The sequence below is a fragment of the Chanodichthys erythropterus genome, chromosome 11, assembly GCF_024489055.1.
Source record: "Chanodichthys erythropterus isolate Z2021 chromosome 11, ASM2448905v1, whole genome shotgun sequence".
Taxonomy (NCBI): Eukaryota; Metazoa; Chordata; class Actinopteri; order Cypriniformes; family Xenocyprididae; genus Chanodichthys; species Chanodichthys erythropterus.
The window spans coordinates 24,704,226-24,710,225 of NC_090231.1; positions in this window are offsets into that span (position 1 = coordinate 24,704,226).

Sequence of the window (6,000 nt, forward strand, 5' to 3'; positions counted from 1 at the left end):
CATAACTAGTTCTCGGTATGGACAATTTTGTTCTTGTACGTCATTATTAACAGTTGAGAAACGGAGCTCAGAATAGAGGATTAATTATGGGTGTTTTGTAGTACTTTACTGAGCACAGCTAGAGCCCATTTACAGACTTAGTGAGCTGGGGACTTTCCAAAAGTCTCCCATTTAATCTTTTCCATGAGACTGCTTTTTCTCCTTCAAATTTAAAATATACGTACAGTCAAACTGCTTAATTATAGCTATACAGCAACGAATGAATTGCAGTCACCCACACAAACATACACACAAGAGAAAGCAATGATCAAAGCGAGTGTGTTGCTCTAAAAGGCCTGCGTTAGACTCATTTCACTAAAGGCTCTTAAAACCTACTTAGTGGAGGGGGGGGGAATACACAAAGCATTAGCCCTCAGAATGCCAGGCATATGTTATTGTTGTCTAGATTGTTTCTGTATGCATATGGAACGCTTTAAATCTGTTCAGCAAAACCAAATCTCAGTGATACATTCTGGCGCAACGTATATAAAGACTCGTATCCCATTTGTAATACTGACCCACATTGGACACAATGTATCTGGTTCTACAACAATGTGATGCTAAAATTAATGCGGCACACCAGGAAAAGAGAAGACACAATCTCATTCATTGATTTATTTATAAAACTATTAAAGCTAAGCATAAATCTTTAGCCAGGTTTGTTGTGCATACGTCGCATTAGACTTTCTCATTGTCCGTTACTTTGATGGGCAAGGTCATACAAATTCTGTCATAATCTATTCACTAGTGCGCACTTTCATAGTATGGTGATGTCAAAAGTACTGACCGCGATACCAAGTCAGTACTGAAATTTTAAATATACAACTTTAAGCGCTGTTGAGCAGATTCGTAAACACCTGATTGGCCTTTGTTTTAACACTCTCATCAGATATGTCTGTGATTGACTACAATGATCAACGCATGGGAGCGTTTGAAAGCGGGCATCTATCAGTGGATCGGTCCGCTGTAAGGGCTTGGTGAAGAGCCTCAGTGATGTCTACAACATGTTTTTGAAGTGTTAATCATTGTAGCCAATCACAGACATATCTGATGAGCATGTGAATACAAAGGCCAATCAGATGTGTTTACAAATTTGTTCAACAAGTGCTCAAAGTGTCATATTTAAAAAAAAAATTTGACAACACTAATGTAGTATAGAATATGCGTATATGGTTTGCTGTCCGAGGGGAGGGCTCCGAGCTCGGATGTTGGCTGGGATAAGAATAATCAAGATTGAGGAGTTGGGGTGGAGAAGTGATGCTGAAAAAAAAAAAAAACCTGTTGTGGAACCAAGGTAAGTCGGCTCTCTATAGGCCACCTCTTACACTGATTTGTTAGATTATCTGAATGTGCTCCTCCCACACTTAAACATTATTTATTACCCATCAATTTAATTTTTGTATTGTAATGATATTACGATTTTTAACTGCTTTTGCTATCATTTACATTTTCAAATTTAATCATGAATTTACAGGACAAGCATATAGGCTATGTTATGCATTTATTTATTTAAGAAGACAACAGATGAATGGAAAATGTGTGTCACTTTTCATGTTCAACACCACACGAAGCAGATGAATGTTTATTTTTCCCTCGCAGTGACAGCGGACGCCACTAAAACACAACCTTTGTGCCTAAACAGGCAAATATGAACAATGCAGTATTACAAAATAAACTGGATGCTCGCCTCTGCTTAATCAAAGGCATCAAGGGAGACTAAAGCAGAAGCAATTTTCATTCGATTTTGCGTATTTGCCACAGGCAACAGCTGCATCTGAAAGCTTAAAAATTATACCTTTGGAGGATGCATTCCAAGGTAGGAAGGCATCAAGGCACGTCCCAATCCAATGTTAGATTCACTTCCTGTCTCCTGAGATACCTTCATCTAATCGATTTTTGAACGCAGCATAGATATTCGTTGCTGCTTTGATAGCCTATCCCACAATCCTGTGCTTTCCATTCGGTGACAGTTGAGCTAAAGAATAAAGATGGCATCTGAAAGTTATTGTTATAAGTTATTTGTGGCAGGCATGTACTGGCCATCAGGAGCACCGGGACTTTTACGGTGGGCCGGTCGACTAGTGGCCCGATCGCCGAAGCGAGGTAGACCTCCCCGATATTAGCCGTTGTTTTTAAATTAAAGTGTATGCAAAACTGCAAAAAGCAAGTGTGACGAAGCAGCACGACCCGATGTATCTGCCAGCCCCGCACGAAAGCAGAGCGGGATCAGTCAACCACACATTGCTGATGAACATGTGCTGCGCTTTCGCCATGCTGTAAAGTGATAAACAGATCCATTCAGATTTGACACAGAATGCAGTGCCGCGTTAAGCCTTCGCGTTGCCGTGGGCTAACGAAAGCAAAGCTGTTTATTTTTTTTACAATAGATCATCGTTAAGACATGGTAATGGACCCATTCTTTGTCCATTTATTCAGCTTCTTAATGATTTTAGTAGTAACATTTAACAAAGATAGGCTTTAGCAAGTTATTGACAACATTATTTCTATTATACTTCATTTTTATGAACATATGCACATGGCTTCTGTCTCGCGCACAGAAGCCTTTAAAAGTATTTGGCTGCTGGAAGATGCGAACGCCCAAAGTATACCTTGGTGTTAAGCCCGTATTAGTGGGCCACCAATCCACCCAGGCTCATATGCACATGCATACCCAGACGCTACGCCACTGTCCTGGGTAGCGTTTCCCAAAAGCATCGTAAGCCTAAGTTGATCGTAGCTCCACTGGTTTCAATGGAGCTACAATCAACTTAAGCTTACGATGCTTTTGGGAAACTCTGCCCTGGTTGTATTCCTGCGTGCGTGTCCGCTGCGCCTTTGACTCTTTGGGTGTGTGTGTGACGACGATGCGTTTTAAAATGCAAGAGGATTCTCGTGTCCCCCAGTGTTCGGGGCCCTGGGCTGCAGCCCATGTTGCCCATTAGGATAACGCAGCCCTGACAGAATGTGTTAAATGGTCGTGTGATATGGGAACATTAAAGGTTCTGTAGTGATGCTAGTTGAAATTAGCCACGACCATATAAAATGGAAATTGGAAAACGGCAATACACACAGCGGATAATGAGCTGAATCACAGACTTCTGACATGGTTCTCTTTTCATACAGATTACATAAACACAGCATGTTTGTTTTCGATTTGACTTATATGATTTAAAACCTGACATCTTAACATTTTTTTAGACATAAGTGTAATTTTTTTGTCATTAGTATTCACTAAGTTACAGTTCATTTTCTAAGAACTATCAGATTGGACTTCGTTCAGAGGGAGACGAGAGATCACGCATCATGTTAGTTTTCTTTATTTTACAAAAAGCACAACATTGTGTTTTTACTCTGAGTGTACACAAATAAAAGAAGATATTCCACAGATTAAAATGGTGTATAACTCTTAATTGTATGTGCAACATTGACAGAGTATTTTGAGTCTCTTTCACACTGATAAGAAAAAAACCACGGTGGTATCGCCGCGATACCGTCAGACCTCAGAGTGTTAAAGGCTTGTCAATTCAGCACCTAGTAATTTAACACTGTACAAATATGGTGTTTTGGCAGAAATGTAGCCTTTTTGTTATAAATGCTAATATTATTACTTATATTAAATATTGTAGAATATAAATCACTTTTATAGAGATTGTTTTTTGTAGTTTCTACATGTTTAGGGTATTTTTTTTATTATAAATTCCATAGTTTAGTTTTTTTTTTTTTTTTTGAAAAATCATAACCATAGTAATGACTAATGTGAAGCATGGTTTTAATTGTGACCACCATATTACTAATACTAGTCTACAGTTAATTGAACAAACTAGCTGTAAAGCCTGGATCCCAGGACAAAGACAAAGCTTTCTTGATTTATTCTTGATTTAAAGTTGATTTATTTCACTAATTCCATTCAAAAAGTGAAACTTGTATATTATATTCATTCATTACACACAGACTGATATATTTCAAACGTTTATTTCTCATTTTGATGATTATAACTGACAACTAATGAAAATCCCAAATTCAGTATCTCAGAAAATTTGAATATTGTGAAAAGGTTCGATATTAATAATCATTGAAGACACCTGGTGCCACACTCTAATCAGTTAATTAACTCAAAACACCTGCAAAGGCCTTCAAATGGTCTCTCAGTCTAGTTCTGTAGGCTACACAATCATGGGGAAGACTGCTGACTTGACAGTTGTCCAAAAGAAGTGGCCTTTTTTTTTTTTTTTTACTTCAATTAAAATTCATATAAAGATAAATATCAGTGTCTTATATAAATTAGGTGTTAACTAATTGCAAATGTTAGGGTTCTTAAAGTTCTTAAAGGGATAGTTCACCCAAAAATGTTCACCCAAAAATTGTTATAATTTACTCACCATCATGTTATTCCAAACCTGTATGAATTTATTTCTTCTGTGGAACATAATTTTTTTTGGTCCATACAGTAGAAGTCAAGGGTAACCAAAATGGTTTTGTTACAATATTCTCCATAATATCTTTATGTTTCACATACAGGTTTGGAACAACATGACAAAATGATATTGGAACAAAATAATAACAGTATTTAATAGCAGTAAATTTACTTTACAGCATCAAAATCAATGCTTTACTGTCAAGTCCATTTCTATGTGACAAAAATGCAACATTGTTTGTTAACTGCATTGCCACGTATTCAATAAGATCTTTTGTTTTATTAAATTTTATTTATTAATTTATGTACTCTAATTTAAGGCACTAACGCCAGCAACACATTCACAGGTGAACTTGTGAGCCGGATGGGCTGGATTTGTCCAGGGCCGAGTTTTAGCCCCAGTTCAGCCCTGGTTGGTGGTCAGTTGTTGTATGCAGCCAACTTCCCGTGGCAGTTTTAATTTTGTTTTGGAGGCCCTGCTGCCACACTGGAGAGCACTTGCCACCAATTGGACAGGGGTGGGAATTACAGTTAAAAGTTACAATAGATCACTTTTAGTGTAATCTGTTAAAATGATGGACAGCATTCAGATTTTTCCTGTGACCGCTAAAAAAAAATAAGTCAATGACGGAAAATATTCGGTTACTGTGACCTCTGGTGTGTTCATATGTATATATTATCACTGTATGTGGTAAAGGAACAATGCAACATTCTCAGTCTGCACACAAAAATGTCAGTTTAGGAGCTTCTCCAAATAGTTTTGCTGGGCTAGGCTCTAACATTTACCAAGCAGCAGTACAGAAAGCCATAATAATCTAGTTTTAAAAGGATATGAGCCTTGTCTCTTCATCATGACTTTCATTAGATTGTGTCTCAGTAAATTCCACAGGGCAATAGATCAGCCATGCAGAAATGCCCTTGCTGAATTAATAGGTAAAAGCCCAATCTGAGTTTCTAATATGGCAGATACAGTAAAAGTAACCTACATCAGTTACGAAACAGGCTGCAGAACTATCCTGCAGTACTTACTAGAATTGGCTTTCGCATTTTCAAGTCAAACCACAGTGCAAAATTTCAGGAAAGACAAAGTCGATGTGTTCAAATGACAAAATGACCCAATATGAAAAATGAAGAGTTACCGGAACTAAACGGTGTGAGTGTCACCAACAAACTAGCATTAAAAAATCCACCACAGAATCACTTTAACACCACAAGTGAAGCAGGGGACAGATTGACTTTCTCCATTTAGGTGTATTATCTTTCAAACCCATGGGCCGTTTTGGGCAAGTTGCAGACATCAACTCTCTGAGTGACTCTCAAATAGAAACTAACACCACAATTTACTTAACTGAGAAATGTAAGAAAAAAAAAAAAAAAAAAAAAATATATATATATATATATATAAGAAAAAAAAAAGAGGTATTGGTCTTCGTAAATTTTGTCAAGACAATTCAATAATACTTAATAGGGGATTAAACTCATATGAATCAAGGGGTATAGCCTACATTTACATTAACATTTTTGAGCTCAATCACTAGAGCATGGCA